We start from the raw sequence: 16,520 nt of genomic DNA, 5'->3' as shown, positions 1-16,520 counted from the left end.
CTTATTTTTTTACAGTAATAAATCAAGATATAATCAAGAATCACATCTTATATTTGGCTGTTAGACTATTAGGTCTCTTTAAATCTAGAACCTCCTCCCCATTACTTTTTTTTGTTCTTACAACATTGGCTTTTAAGAGATTATGGCAGCTGTCTTATAAACTGTTTCACATTCTGGCTTTATCTGATTGCTTCTTTGTGTGTTGTTTAACGTGCTCCTCTATCCCCTGAACTTGTAACTGAAGCTAGCTCTTAGAGGCCTCATTAGATTCAGGCTCAATATTTTTCACAGGAGCAAAAATAGGTGGAGCTATGTAGTCTACTCCGTCCTATTAGGGGTGAGAAAAGAACTTTCATCTGAGCAATTCAAGTCCTCTTAAATTAATAAATGAGACAGTAATCAGTCCTACATCCCACTTTAAGCTATGTATTCATCTCTTAAAACTGCTTGCTAGACCGGGCGCAGTGACTCACACCTGTAACCCCAGCACTTTGGGAGGCCGAGGCAGGTGGATCACGAGGTCAAGAAATTGAGACCATCCTGGCCAACATGGTGAAACCCCGTCTCTACTAAAAATACAAAAATTAGCTGGGCAAGGTGGCCTGTAGTCCCAGTTGCTCAGGAGGCTGAGGCAGGAGAATCGCTTGAACCCAGAAGGCAGAGGTTGCAGTGAGCCAAGATCGCACCATTGCACTCCAGCCTGGGGAACAGAGCAAGACTCTGTCTCAAAAAAAACAAAAACAAAAACAAAAACTACATGCTATTGCCATTGCTTCCAGTAGCTATAAATTAACTGCATAATGCTACACCAGACACTACAATCCACACCCTATAGCTAAACAATGTATGGCCAATCACAAACCAATGTTATTTCTGTAAACCAATGAGAATTCCTGACACAAAACTGTGTAACAGCCCTCTCCTTATTCTTTTTTTGTCTTTAGAAACCTGCTTGTGAGCCTGGGCAACATGGCAAAATCCGTCTCTACAACAAAATAAAAAATTAGCAAGGCATGGTGGCTCATGCCTGTGGTCCCAGCTACTTAGGAGGCTGAGGTGGGAGGATTGCTTGAGCCCAACAGTTTGAGGCTGCAATGAGCCGAGATCATGCTACTGCACTCCAGCCTGGGCAATAGAGTGAGACCCTGTCTCAAAACAAAATGAAACAAAGAAACCTGCTTGTGACCGGTCACAGTGGCTCACACCTGTAATCCCAGCACTTTGGGAGGCTGAGGCAGGAGGATCCCTTGAGCCCAGGAGTTCGAGAACAGCCTGGGCAACATAGTGAGACTTTGTCTCTACAAAAAAAAAAAAATTTTAAATTAAAATTTGTTGGGTATGGTGGTGCATGCCCGTAGTCCCTAGCTACTAGGGAGGCTGAGGTGGGAGGAAATATATATATATATACACACCTATATATGTTTAAACACCTGCTTGTATGTAACAAAGGCCAAATGGAGCTCCTATCTGAGGTTATTTGGTTCTGAGTCTTCTCAGCAGCTGTCCTCACGTTGACTCAATTAAACTCTTTTTTTTTTTAGACGGAGTCTCGCTCTGTCGCCCAGGCTGGAGTGCAGTGGCCAGATCTCAGCTCACTGCAAGCTCTGCCTCCCAGGTTTACGCCATTCTCCTGCCTCAGCCTCCTGAGTAGCTGGGACTACAGGCACCCACCACCTCGCCGGGCTAGTTTTTTGTATTTTTTTTAGTAGAGACGGGGTTTCACGGTGTTAGCCAGGATGGTCTTGATCTCCTGACCTCGTGATCCGCCCATCTCGGCCTCCCAAAGTGCTGAGATTACAGGCTTGAGCCACTGCGCCCAGCCTCAAGTAAACTCTTTAAATTACATTTTGTGCCCCAGCCTCTTCCTTTGAGGTTGGCAGGAGGCACTTAATGCTAGCTGTCCACCGTGTGTGATGTTGAGTGTGGTCCCTAGGTGATGATGAGCAGATAGAGGAAGAACTCTTTATCCTGTTGGCAGGAAGGGTATGGCCTTTGATTTGGGCTTTAAAGGGTGTGTAAGAACCTACTGGGTGGGGAAGGGAAGAGGAAGGGCTTTCCAGGTATGCGTGGAGGCACAATGTAGAGAAAGACAATGACAAGCTTGAGGAAGTAGGAGGTGGTAGCCAAATGTGGGTTGAGAATTATAATAACAAGCACTTAGGGTGAGTTGAGTATGTTCCAGGAACTACGCTAAGTGACTCACTTAATCCTCAGCCTGTACTGCGGAATGGGTGCTGCCACCCCCATTTTAAGGATGTGGAAATCAAGGTTTAGCAATAAGCAGCAACTGGCCTAAAGTCACATAGCTAGGAACTGGTAGACTCCTGAACCTCTGCTTTAAAAATCTCTAAGCACTTCATTAAGGTGAGGGAGGAACGCGAAACTGGGGAGTGATGTTGGGGCAGATGGAGACAGGCCTTCAGTGTTATTCCAGGGGTTTCAGTGTTATTCCAGGGCACTAGGGAGCCAGCGAAGGTTTCCTTCCACAGGGACCAGCAGGGCTGGGCGCGGTGGCTGACGCTTGTATTTCCAGCACTTTGGGCGGCAGAGGCGGGTGGATCGCCTGAGGTCAGATGTTCAAGACCAGCCTGGCCAACGAATGGTGAAACCCCGTCTCTGCTAAAAATACAAAAATTAGCCGGCTGAGGTGGGAGGATTGCTTGAGCCCAACAGTTTGAGGCTGCAGTGAGCCGAGATCATGCCACTGCACTGCAGCCTGGGCAATAGAGTGAGACCCTGTCTCAAAACAAAATGAAACAAAGAAACCTGCTTGTGACCGGTCACAGTGGTGGCGCATGCCTGTAGTCTCAGCTACTCAGGAGGCTAAAGCACGAGGCTAAAAGCCCCGGAGGGGCAGGTTGCAGTGAGCCGAGATCGCGCCACTGCACTCCAGCCGAGGTGATAGAAACTCTACCTCAAAAAAGAAAAAAAAAAAAAAAAAAAGAACGGAAAGGGCCAGCAGGGCTGTGCCTGACAACGCTCACCCGCGGCTCTGTGGAGGATGAACCGAGGGCTGCCGAGCTGCCGAGGAGCGCTATCAGGTTGGAGGATAGGTGCCCATTCACGTGAGCTGCCCCAGGGAAAAGGGACTGAGGGAGGAATGCAAGAGCCTCCCAGACCTTGTGCAGACCTTCACGCCGAAGGGCAGTGGGGCGGGGCTGAGTCTCGGCAGGATCCTGGAGCCGTTTCAACGGCTCCCCATGCTGGGAGCCGGCGGAAGCAGAGTGGGCCGCCACCCGCTGACTCCGCGACCTGCGCGCAGCTCGTGTCCCCCAGCACCCCGAAAGCTCGACGGCCACGTCGCAGGGGGATGTGAGATGCAGAGACAGGGAAAAGGGCCAGCTTTAACTTCCGCCGCCCAGAGAGGGGAAGCGACTGGCCCAAGGTCACACAGTCAGATCGTGGCAGGGGCAGGACTAGAACTCAGGCCATATCTCTTGATTGCAAGTCTGATACTCTTTTTTGTTTTTGTTTTTGTTTTTGTATTTTTGAGACGGAGTCTCGCTCTGTCGCCCAGGCTGGAGTGCAGTGGTGCGATCTTGGCTCAATGCAAGCTCCGCCTCCCGGGTTCACACCATTCTCCTGCCTCAGCCTCCCAAGCAGCTGGGCCTACAGGCGCCTACCACCACGCCCGGCTAATGTTTTTATTTTTAGGAGAGACAGGTTTCACCGTGTTAGCCAGGATGGTCTCGATCTCCTGACCTCGTGATCCACTCTCCTCGGTCTCCCAAAGTGCTCGGATTACAGGCGTAAGCCACTGCGCCCAGCCATGATACTCTTTCTTGATGGAATTTATTTCAGAATCAAAGAGGAATCAAGATACTGTAACTGAGGACTGGCGGCTGGGATGCTGAATACTCCGGGGAATCCTTTTTTTTTTTTTTTTTTTTTTTTTTAATATCTATTTTACCCCTTCGGGAATCCTGAGAACGGCGCGGCAGTGGAAACGGGCTCAGGCGACCTGTCCCGCCAGGCAGTTGTCGCACAGCACCCCCGCCCGCATCATCCCAGCGAGGCCTGCGTGTCCTCTGCACACCACCAGTGCGGGTGGGGCCCTTCCTGTCTGGGAGTCCCTGCTCTCCGCAGCTGGGGGGACAAAGCCTCCACTGGGGCTCAGCCATCACCCAGGTAGGGAGGGTGCCTGGAGGCAGTGGCGGGTCCCGCTCTGGGGCCGGGCGGACCGAGTTCAAGTCTCTGCCCTGGTACTCAGTAGCTGTGCAACCCTGAGCTGGTCACTTTCCCTCTCTGTACTTCTGTTTCTTCATTTTAAATCGGTGAAAACAACAGTGCTTCATACAGTTGGGTGTGAGGATTAACTAACATAAGGAGTATTCAAAGCCTTAGTAAGGGGCTTGCCGCGACAAAGGCCAGTTATTATTAGCTCGGGAGTCAGTAGGGTTGGGTGCCTAATGTACCTATGAATTTGACAGACCTTTTCCCGATCCTACATGAAGCCTGCTGCTTCCATGAAGTCCACCCAAATTAACTTCATTCAGTTTAAATCCTTAATTCTCAGAACTTAAAGCACAGCTGTCATTGTCTAACTGCAATGGGGTAGGGGGAGCAGGCTTGTGTGCGTGCCCTCCCCTGCACCACAAACCTAGATTCAGAAGGCCTGAGGTTTGTAGTCCTGCCCTCCGAGGGCTGCTAGCTACTTGATTTTGAGTAAATCACTTCATTTTTTTTAATTTTAATTTTAATTTTTTTGGAGACGGAGTCTGGCTCTGTCACCCAGCCTGGAGAGCAATGACGCTATCTCTGCTCACTGCAACCTCCACCTCCCAGCTTCAAGTGCTTCTCGTGCCTCAGCCTCCTGAGTAGCTGGGATTACAGGTGCGTGTCACCATGCCCAGCTAATTTTTTTGTATTTTTAGTGGAGACAGCATTTCACCATGATGGCCAGGCTGGTCTCGAACTCCCGACTTCAGGTGATCCGCCCGCCTTGGCCTCACAAAGTGCTGGGATTATAGGCGTGAGCCACCACGCCAGACCCAATCACTTCATTTTTGAGTCTCAACTTCCTCTGTAAAATGGAGGTGATAATATTAATTTTATCTGTTTAGGCAAGATGAACAGAATTAGATCTCTGACTATACTTTGAAAATGGAAGGAAACAAACAGGCAAAATGTTTTTTCTTTTCTTTTCTTTCTTTTTTTTTTTTTTTTTTAGATGGAGTCGTGGTCTGTAGCCCAGGCTGGAGTGAAATGGCAGGATCTCGGCTCACTGCAACCTCTGCCTCCTGAGTTCAAGTGAGTCTCCTGCATCAGCCTCCAGAGTAGCTGGAATTACAGGTCCCTGCCACCTTGCCCAGCTAATTATTATTATTATTATTATTTTTTTTTTTGAGACAGAGTCTTGCACTGTCATTTGGGTTGGAGTGCAATGGCACGATGTTGGCTCACTGCAACCTCTGCCTCCTGGGTTCAAGCGATTCTCCTGCCTCGGCCTCCCAAGTAGCTGGGATTATAAGCGCCGCCACCACGCCTGGCTAATTTTTTGTATTTTTAGTAGAGACGGGCTTCTGCCATGTTGGCCAGGCTGGTCTCAAACTCCTGACCCCAGGTGATCCACCCACCTCGGCCTCCCAAAGTGCTAGGATTACAGACAGGAGCCACTGCGCCCTGCACAAAATGTTTTTTCAAAGCATCTTTAATAACTTGGAAAAATGGTGTCAATATATAGTATTTTTCTTTTCTGAATTTAATTTTCATGTAAAAATTTTATGAAAGGAATGCATTAATACATTCTCACAAAGATTCACCATATAATGTTAAGTGAAAAAGGGCAAATCAAGGGCAAAAGAAATATGACTCCAATGTTGTTTTATTTCACTTTTGAACCAGAGTCTCATTCTGTCGCCCAAGCTGGAATGAAGTGATGCATTCCTGGTTCACTGCAGCCTCAACCTCTGGACTCAAGAGATCCTCCTACCTCAGCCTTCCAAGTAGCTAGGACTACAGGCATGTGCCACTAGACCTAGATAATTTTTTTTTTTTTTTTTTTTTTGAGATGGAGTCTCCCTCTGCCACCCAGGCTGGAGTGCAGGGGTGTGATCTTGGCTCACTGCAACCTCCACCTCCTGGGTTCGAGTGATTCTCCTCCTCAGCCTCCTGAGTAGCTAGGATTACCGGCACCCACCACCACGCCTGGCTAATTTTTGTATTTTTAGCAGAAAGAGACAGGGTTTCACCACATTGGCCAGGCTGGTTTCAAACTCTTGGCCTCAGGTGATCCGCCCGCCTCAGTCTCCCCAAGTGCTGGGATTACAGGCTTGACCCACCTTGTCCGGCCTGCCCAGCTAATTTTTTTTTAAGACGTGAAATTTTTTATTTTTCAAAAAGAGAATGTATTTTTACATAAATCTACAACAGAATTCAAATGTAGAAAAAATAAACTATATTCAGGGATAGAGTGCCCAGCACAGCACACCCCCTCCCCGGACGAGAGCACAGGAGCCTCGCCACCCCCAGAACACCCTACAGCAGGGCAGCCACAGGCTGGCACATAGAGCTCGCTGTGTCTGTCGCAACAGGCTGCAAATGCGAGGGGCCCAGACCCTAAGTGTCAAAGACAAAAACCAACCCATTTCACTGTGGCAACTCACTTCTTAGCCTAGGTCACTCATTTGTACATCTACTCAGAAAGGGAGGGGCAGGGAAACTGAGGGACATGCATCTCCAGATGCCTCGGATAATCCCCTACTCACCTCTGCCACTAGAGGACCCCCAGGAGAGCCCACCTGACAAACCCCAACTTCCTTCCTAGGCCAGTGCAACCAAAAACCTGCAGGATTCACCCACGACTCCAGGCCCTGAGAGAGGCATTGCTGGCTGCTGTCCAGCTAGTTAAAAAATTTTTTCTGTTGAGACGGGTTCTATCCATGTTGTCCTGGCTGGTCTTGAACTCCTAGCCTCAAGCTATCCTGCCACCTTCGTCTTCCATGAGTGCCCAGCCTCCCAACTTTGTTGTTTAAAAAATATAAATACAGGCCGGGTGTGGTGGCTCACGCCTGTAATCCCAGCACTTTGGGAAGCTGAGGCAGGTGGATCACAAGGTCAGGAGATCGAGACCATCCTGGCTAACACAGTGAAACCCCATCTCTACTAAAAATACAAAAAATTAGCCAGGTGTGGTGGTGGGCGCCTGTAGTTCCAGCTACTCGGGAGGCTGAGGCAGGAGAATGGCATAAACCTGGGAGGTGGAGCTTGCAGTGAGCCGAGATCACGCCACCGCACTCCAGCCTGGGCGACAGAGTGAGACTCTGTCTCACAAAAAAAAAAAAACAAAAAAAGTATAAAGACACTGAAAAAAATAGACATAAGGAAATTCACCAACATGTTAACATGTTACATCTGGGTGGCAGGATTACTATAGATTATTATCTTCATCTTTATTTTTCTTTTTTTTTTTTTTTTTTTTTTGAGACGGAGTCTCGCTCTGTCACCCAGGCTGGAGTGCAGTGGCCAGATCTCAGCTCACTGCAAGCTCCGCCTCCCGGGTTTACGCCATTCTCCTGCCTCAGCCTCCTGAGTAGCTGGGACTACAGGCGCCTGCCACCTTGCCCGGCTAAGTTTTTGTATTTTTAGTAGAGACGGGGTTTCACCGTGTTAGCCAGGATGGTCTCGATCTCCTGACCTCATGATCCGCCCGTCTCGGCCTCCCAAAGTGCTGGGATTACAGGCTTGAGCCACCGCGCCCGGCCATCTTTATTTTTCTATGTTCTCCAATTTTTTTTCAAATGATGTATTATTTTTAGAAACAGAAGAAAACTACAATATTGTAACAGAAATATTAAAGATTATATTTGAAAATATTCAAGGCTAACCAAAAGCAAGTTAGATATCACCTATGTGTCAGTAATCAGAAACCTTTGAGATTAAAATTTAGCCTTTTGGGCCGGGCACAGTGGCTCACGCCTGTAATCCCAGCACTTTGCGAGGCCAAGGTGGGTGGATCACGAGGTCAGGAGATCAAGACCATCCTGGCTAACACGGTGAAAACTCCATCTCTACTAAAAATACAAAAAATTAGATGGGCGTGGTGGCGGGCACCTATATCCCAGCTACTCGGGAGGCTGAGGCAGGAGAATGGTGTGAACCCGGGAGGTGGAGCTTGCAGTGAGCCGAGATCGCGCCACTGCACTCCAGCCTGGGCAACAGAGTGAGACTCCATTTCAAAAAATAAAAATGTAGCCTTTTGGAAGCACCATCCATCTTCCCCAGGACCCACCCCTGCCTCTTAGCAAGACCACACAGCACCATGCCTAAACTGATGGGTCGGTCTAGGAGAGACAGAGACTGATTTCTCTCTATGAAAGCCTCATGCGGAGCTCTCTGCTTCCTTGGTTTCCAGAACTTCACCAACCTTCTTGGCCTGAAGTTCCTTCTTCTGAAGTCAGGCATGGCTCTGCCAAGGGATACTTGGACAGTATTCCATGGGACTGAAGAAGACCCCTGAACTCCCTGCAGAGTTACCAGGTTACTTAATTAGCTGGCATTTAAGGGTCTGTAGGATCTGAACCAATCTTCCTTACAACTCTCATGTGTGCCAATCAAACGGTCTGTCTGCCATCTCCAAAGCCAGAAAGGGACAGTAATGAGTGAAGAGAGCTGGGTGTGATGCAATTGGGAAAGGTGAGGACTGTGGCAAACTGGAGTAAACCCACACTTTCAAAACGAACGGCCACTTCTCAGTGCCAGTCTATTGCTACCTGGTTGGAGCTTTCAATTTTTCAAGACAATTGGAAAATCTGGGTCTTTATGTGAAATCTCCTGATTTTAAAATAAATATTGGCAGGTAATTCACAAAACACATTTGGCCACTCTGCTGATCACAATTTGTGACTTGTCTTCGGAACACATTGAACTTTTTTCCCTCTGCACCTTTGCTTTTGCTATTCCCAACGCCAAGAACACTCCCCCACTCATCTAAGGCTAATGAACTCCATCTGTTCTGTCAGACCCAGCCAAAACACCACCTCTTCCTGAGCATCCCCGCAGCCAGAAGTGACATCTTCCTCCTTGGGGCTGCACCACACATTTAGCTCTGCGCCTGTCTCACCCTATGCCACAGTTGTTTCAGTAAGAGTCCTAGCTTTCCTGGTAGAGAATGAGCTCCTGAAATATTCAGAGAACATTTGTGGAGCATCTGCTATGGTGCAAGAACTGTGCTAAGCACTAGTGATATAGCCTAGAACAAGACGGATTTGTCTTTGCCTTGATGCAATACAATCTAGTGTAGGGGACAGATTTTAAATAAATAATTCCCTAGAGGCCGGGCGCGGTGGCTCAAGCCTGTAATCCCACCACTTTGGGAGGCCGAGATGGGCGGATCACGAGGTCAGGAGATCGAGACCATCCTGGCTAACACGGTGAAACCCCGTCTCTACTAAAAATACAAAAAACTAGCCGGGCGAGGTGGCGGGCGCCTGTAGTCCCAGCTACTCCGGAGGCTGAGGCAGGAGAATGGCGTAAACCCGGGAGGCGGAGCTTGCAGTGAGCTGAGATCCGGCCACTGCACTCCAGCCCGGGCTACAGAGCAAGACTCCGTCTCAAAAAAAAAAAAAAAAAAAAAAAAATCCCTAGATATCTAATCCCAATTGTGATGAGTTGTTTTTTTGTTTTTTTGTTTTTTTGTTTTGAGACGGAGTCTCGCTCAGTCGCCCAGGCTGGAGTGCAGTGGCCGGATCTCGGCTCACTGCAAGCTCCGCCTCCTGGGTTCACGCCATTCTCCTGCCTCAGCCTCCCGAGTAGCTGGGACTACAGGCGCCCGCCACCTCGCCCGGCTAGTTTTTTTGTTTTTTTTAGTAGAGACGGGGTTTCACCGTGTTAGCCAGGATGGTCTCGATCTCCTGACCTCGTGATGCACCCGTCTCGGCCTCCCAAATATGATGAGTTTTATGGGGTTAAGAAAGTTTATAAAAGGGACTTAATCTAGGCACAGGAGGATTAAGCGAATCACCAGGTAGCTTGGGGAAGCATTAGCAGTAGGGTTGCCACTGAAGGCTGTACAGTTTATATGCTGCACGAAGCCTGGCAACATAGCAGGACTCTGTCTCTAAAATTAAAAAAAAAAAAAAAAAAAAAAAAATTGTAGAGTTGAGGTCTTACTATGTTGCCCAGCCTGATCTCAAACTCCTGGCCTCAAGTGTTTCTCTCACCTTGGCCTCCCAAAGTGTTGGAATTACAGGTGTGAGCCACTATGTCTGACCCCTTTTTCTAATCTGCACAAAGGCATGGTATAGACTAGCAGAGGCAGCGTTTAGTTCACCCCTACCCAAAGCTGCTCTAAATAAACTTAGAATCTAAGTAGATACAGTGACTTCCCTATGTACATGCAGCCCAAAGAGATGTTCCCTGCTCCCCACTTTCTACGCTAAACCTTTAGATTTCTGAGATCAGGGAAGGTACCTCCAAGGAAGTAACACAGGAGCTGAGACTGAAGGATAAGAAGGAGCCAGCCAGCCTGGACTATGAGGAACAGCATGTGCAAGGCCTCTGAAGGGAGAAGGTACCATGGCCGAAGGACCTAATAGGTGGCCATTGTGGTGGAAGCATGGACAGAGGTGGGAGAGCATTAAGAGGTAGGCTGGACAGTGATCACCCTGCATGGCTTAGAAGCCCACATTAAGGGGTGCAATTCCTTTTTTTTTTTTTTTTTTTTTTTGAGATGCTGTGTTGCTCTGTCACCCAGGCTGGAGTGCAGTGGCGCAATCTCAGCTCATTGCAACCTCCACCCTCGGGGTTCAAGTGATTCTCCTGCCTCAGCCTCCTGAGTAGCTGGGATTAGCTGGGATTACAGGTGCATGCTACCATGCCCGGCTAATTTTTGTATTTTCAGTAGAGATGGGGTTTCACTATGTTGGTCAGGCTGGTCTCAAACTGCTGACCTTGTGATCTGCCCATCTCTGCCTCCCAAAGTGCTGAGATTACAGGCATGAGCCACCGCACCCAGCCAAGGGGTGCAATTCTTATCCTGAAATACCTTACATATTCCTTCCATATCCCACTCCCTAACCACGTCGCTTCTGGGTTTCACTGCCCACAAGACAGTGCACAATGGTAGAGACTACCTTTACAGAGGGCCTGCCATGAGGCACAGACTGTGCTGGGGCCACACATTCATTCTGCCTGTTTTATTCTCCTAAGGAAGTAACTATTCTTTGATTTCAATGGAACAGATGGAAAAATGGAGGCACAGAGAGGATGAGCAGCCTGCCTGAGGTTAGCTGACTGTGAAGGGGTAGGCTGAGATCCACTGTGAAGTCCATGGTGGGACTTCAAACCCCTTCTCTTGGCTGTCATGCAGCAATGATACCCATTAATAGACCGGAACTGCAAGGAGTACACAGCCTTGCCACTCAAAGGCAGGAGGGTCTAGGGGCCTGCAACACTGGCATCACCTGGAAGTTTGTCAGAAATGCAGGATCTTGGGTTCCATCCAGCCCTACTGAATCAGAATCTACACTTTAAATTTTCTTTCTTTTTTTTTTTTTTTTTGTGAAAGGGTCTCACTGTGTTGCCCAGGCTAGAGTATAGTGGCACAAACACAGCTTACTATAGTCCCCACCTCCTGGGTTCAAGGGATCATCCTGCCTCAGCCTCCCAAGTAGGTGGCACAGGCTACCACACCCAACTAATTTTTAAATTTTTTGTACAGACTGGGATCTCACCATGTTCCCCAGGCTGGTCTCAAATTTCCTGGGCTCAAGCAATTCTCCTGCCTCGGCCTCCTAAAGTGCTGGGATTACAGGTGTGAGCCACCATGCCCAGCCAGAATCTACACTTTATAGGAATCATGTACACATTAGGAGCTGAGAAGCACTAGACTAGAGAATAATCCAAGCGAAGTGGCATACTGCCTTTGTAGCCCTTATGCAACAGTGTCTCATAAGCCAGGTTTCCAATGACCCGAAAACAACTTATTATAACCAAATATACCAGATTGGCCAACTGTTCCATCTATCTATCCACCCTAGTTTTGTCATCTATTGCCTCTCCAAGGGAAAGACTGTGTGAGAAGCTACCATCAACTCCAAAGAGGAGCTGCTGTACACTCCAAATCACCTTCCATTTGGGGTCTACTCTGATCCCCAGATCATTTTCTGGAATCCACTTTTCACAAAAGAATTCCTTATGTTAGCCTGCATACCAAAGGAGTCAGAATGGTTTGGTAGAAAAGATTAGTGGGTGAGGAAAAGCGGGGTTCCCCTTCAGCTTTAAGGCCACATGTGACTTTGGGAAATGCCCTACCCTCACTTCCTAATCCCTATGTAAAATATGAATGGGGTGGACTAGACTACAAATCATTCCATATGAGGCCTGGCAGGAAACATAAAGGAAGTTCAGTGGCCTAGGTGAAACAGTAAAGAGTAGCAGAGACTGTGGCAAACTAGAGGGCGAGCAGGTAGGGAGGGTGCAATGTCCTGACTACACAAAGGTATCCCCACTCAGAAACAGGTTAGAGTTATCATGGGAAATGCGTTGCCATATATTCTAATTTTTCTGTAGGGAATTTGATTTTCCAAGAAATGAGTGATGTTTAAGTATTGGCAGCTATTAATAGTTAAAACTTCAGAACAAACAAACACAACACTGTGTGAACCAAATAAAGATCAGGTGCCGGCCAGATCTGTCTGTGGGCCATCAGTTTGAGATGCCTGGCCCGGATGCCACCCTAATGTTAGGTATTAGTTTGCATGTGCGGCTCTTTGAGAATGCTGCAAAGTGGCTCCTGTAAGGATGGGGATTGAGGGTTAAGATCTGTGCCTCTCCGGGGCCCGTCGCCCGTCCCCCACCGCGGCCCTAACCCCCTTCAGTGCCCCCTCCCCAGGCCTCTCCGGGAAAGGGCCCAGACGGCGGTGCCGGGTCGCACGGCGTCGCTTGCTTCACACCCTCCCTACCTGCTCGCCCGCTCTCCCAGCACGGCCGGCAGCGCCGCAGCGATGACTCAGCCTCTGGCGGCGGAGCTGGAGGGAGGCGGAGGGGGCAAGTGGGAGGACGACTGGCAGGGCGGGGTAAAAGGAGGCGGGTGGAGTGGAGGGAGGAGGGGAGAAAGAAAGAGGAAAAGGAGAAAGAAGTGGGATGGGGGAGGAGAAAGAGGAAAGGGGGAGAGAAGAGGCGGGAGAGGCGGAGGTGGGAGGGGGCAGTTCGAAGCCTCAGCTCCCGCCTCCTCCCGCGGCCGGCTGAAGTTGGGCTGGGCTGGGCTGGGGGAGGCCGGTAGGGGAACAGCGGAGAGGGTAGGGCTGGGTGGAGAAAGGAGGGTGGCGTGCTGCGCCTCCCTCCCCCTCCCCTCCCCCTCCCCTCCCCCTCCCCCTCCCCCTCCCCCTCCCCCTCCCCTCCCCCTCCCCTCCCCCTCCCCTCCCCCTCCCCTACCCTTCCCTTCCCCCTCCCCCCCCCCCACTTCGAGAGTCCTGTGGGTACACGTGGTTCATTGCCACACCCACGGACCCACCCCTACCTCTGTGGGATGGGAGGGGCCGGGGAGGGCGCCCGGGAATGCGGCTTCGGACTGTGAACCTTTAGTGAGCGCCTTCCAGCGGAGGCCTGGGGGACTAGGCAGTCAAAACGGGACAGAGGGGCCGGGCGCGGTGGCTCACGCCTGCAATCCCAGCACTTTGGGAGGCCGAGGCGGGCGGATCACCTGAGGTCAGGAGTGCAAGACCAGCCTAGCCAGCATGGCGAAACGCCGTCTCTACTAAAAATACAAAAATTAGCTGGGCCTGGCGCCTGAAGTCTCAGCTACTTGGGAGGTTGAGGCAGGAGAATCACTGGAACCTGGGAGGCGGAGGCTACAGTGAGCCGAGATCGCGCCACTGCACTCCAGCCTGGGCAACAGAGTGAGACGCTGTCTCAAAAAAAAAAAGGAACACAGAGAGGTGGGGGCTCGCCGGGGAGAGGACAAATCCACAAGGCGTATCCGCAAGTGGAAATTTAAAGGGAGAAATGAGCCTACTCGATGCATTTTTGCTAGTCTACACCTGTAGCTGTAACACAAGGTTGAATTTGGAAGTCACACCAAGGAAGTTTCCTTAGCAATGTTTTGTAATATAAATGATGAATGAATAAAATGTACTATGGGAGGACGTCTATGTGTATAGAAACGGACAAATGGATTTTTTTAAATGTCTTTTTGTATGTCTGTTACATATGTGTGGGTGAATATATAGGAGTGTATGTGTCATTGAATAATGTATATATATGTATGTAAGCACATTAATAGCTGTATATGAGGTTGTGTGCCAAGAATACATTTCTGTGTATATGGACAGGTGTGTATCTTTATATGCCTCGGTGTTAACTGTGTGTATGAGACCTATGGGCTTTCCTGGGTTTGTATTTAAATATGCACATTATGTGAATTTATGAGTTTGTGAATGTGACAGCATACCCTTGGGGGGTATGTATCGGGGTTTTTTGTGTGTGCCAGTATTGTATAAATGTGTATGTGTATACGGGACTCCTGTCTGAGATCATGTTATGCTTGTGTATTTGTGTGTGTGCATGTGTATGGTAATACATTTGTGATCAGTCTGTGACCAGGGCTATAAGGCATCTTGAGGTTGCATGTGTGTGTCTGTGTATAATTGAGAATGTATGTCTGTTTTTCAGAGTCTTTTTGGATATGATTGTGTCTTGTATCTCTGTAGCCACCCGATTGATCCATTTGTGATAAGGGCTATGTGATTCTTAAGGGTTGGGCTGGTCAAGACGGCTCCTTGGAGGAAGAGGTTCTTGTGGGGTGGGGACGGTGGACATAGGAAGAAGTTGCATGTGTGCCGGCCCACTGAATAGACCACCCAGAGCGGCCAGAGACCAGGCAAGCAAAGTAGGCTGAAACAAGACCAGGGAAGGCACCGAATGCCAGAATGGGTAATTGTGGCCTCTTCCAGCATCTTCCGCCCTCTCAAGCGTTGGATCAGTTTCTCTCATGGCCCTCCTCAGGGTCTACCTGGTCAGTGCTCTTCTGCAGAGTGCACGTCCTTGATAATGAACATAGCAACAATGATGGAGTATTACTATGAGCCTGCCTGCAGAAAGCACTTAACGGGCAATAGGTCAGCTCCGTGAGGCAGAAATTTGGTATCCCCAGTTTTACAAAGGGGGAGCAGGAGGTTAAGCACCTGTTGGTGATGCCCCTGGTGGATTATGAGGCTCGATGCCCTCTCAACCACTATTGATATTTTGGGCCATATAATTCAGCGTTGTGGGTGACTGTCCTGTGCATCACAGCATAATTAGCAGCATCCCTTGTGTCTACCCAGCAGATGCCAATAGCACCTCCCTCTCTAGATATGAAAACCAAAATGTCTCTAAACATGTCCAGAAGTCCACTGGGGACAAAATCGTCTTAGATTGAGAGCCAGAGCACTACACTGTCCTGCCTCCCCACATATAAGTCTTTTCTGAGGGGCTGCACCAAATCCACCTTGTCCAGTGGCTTCAGCTGTCCCTCTTCTTTCGCAGTGATCTTCATGTCCATGCAGGTAGCCCCTTGTCTTTGCCACAGTCAACAGAAGGCTTACCAGCTGGGTCACCTTTCCTAGCAACTCAACCTCTCTGACTCCCAGGCACAGAACGCACAGGGCTTGGGGCCTGATAGACACCTCTACAGCTCTTATTATTATTTATTTGCATCACAGGAGTTCCCTGGGGTCAGAGCCTGGAGGAAGAGTGCCCCGAACCTGCTGACCCTCTCTGGCCCAGAGCTGTGGACACTGCTGGTTCTGTGAGTTTGTTTTCCTGGTTGAGCAACACCAGACGATGGTGTTGGGCCAAAACTGGTCCCATATTATGCTACTATATCTTACTCCATTGCCCAGGCTGGAGTGCACTGACACAATCACGGCTCACTGCAGCCTTGACTTTCCCGGCTCAAGGGATCCTCCCACCTCAGCCTCCTGAGTAGCTGCTTACTAGGCACATGCCACCATTCCTGGCTAACTTTTGTATTTTTGGTAGAGATGGGGTTTCACCATGTTGCCCAGGCTGGTCTTGAACTCCTGGGCTCAATCTATCTGCCCTCCTCCACCCCCCAAAGTGCAAAGGGATTACAGATGTGAGCCACTGTGTCCAACCATCTTATGCTGTTGCATCTTGGCGAATGAAATGGCCTGACTTTCCCCTCTGGCAGACCCTGATTTTAATGAGCCAGTGCTGTGTTGTGGCCACAGCAGGTGTTCAGGAAGGGCAAGGCGGAGCTGTCAGCAGGGCTCTTGGCATGGGCAAACCCAGGCCTCAGCGGGGTGTCCATGCTGCTGTGGCACCCTGCCACTGTAGCAGCTCAGGGTCCTGGAGAGCAGGTGCTAGAGAGTGTGGTGGCTCTGCCACACACACACACGAGGCCCAGCACTCCCACTACAGACAAGACAGACAGATGGTGGTGCTCACAGAGGACTCCATGCCACCGCTGTGTCTGCCACTTGGGAAAGTCTCTTCTCCTCTGGACTGTTCCTTTACTGCATGACCTCACTCTGCCCCTTCTGTTCTCCTCAATCCCCGCAGCGTTCCTAGTGTTTACA

At 49.5% G+C, this 16,520-nt stretch overlaps 1 protein-coding gene across 3 annotated transcripts in view; it reads right to left on the bottom strand.

Moving 5' to 3' along the window:
- Positions 1–12,951, bottom strand: part of LARP1 (La ribonucleoprotein 1, translational regulator) — a 140,808-nt gene extending 127,857 nt beyond the window's left edge. For all 3 annotated transcript variants that reach the window (XM_045394449.2, XM_045394450.2, XM_073994641.1), the window contains exon 1: positions 12,903–12,951. The gene's annotated coding sequence lies outside the window, so the exon portion shown is untranslated. The remainder of the gene's footprint in view (positions 1–12,902) is intronic.
- Between the last annotated feature and the right edge of the window lie 3,569 nt (positions 12,952–16,520).

This window comes from Macaca fascicularis, chromosome 6 (assembly GCF_037993035.2).
Source record: "Macaca fascicularis isolate 582-1 chromosome 6, T2T-MFA8v1.1".
NCBI lineage: Eukaryota > Metazoa > Chordata > Mammalia > Primates > Cercopithecidae > Macaca > Macaca fascicularis.
This window is presented reverse-complemented; position numbering and strand designations above follow the sequence as displayed.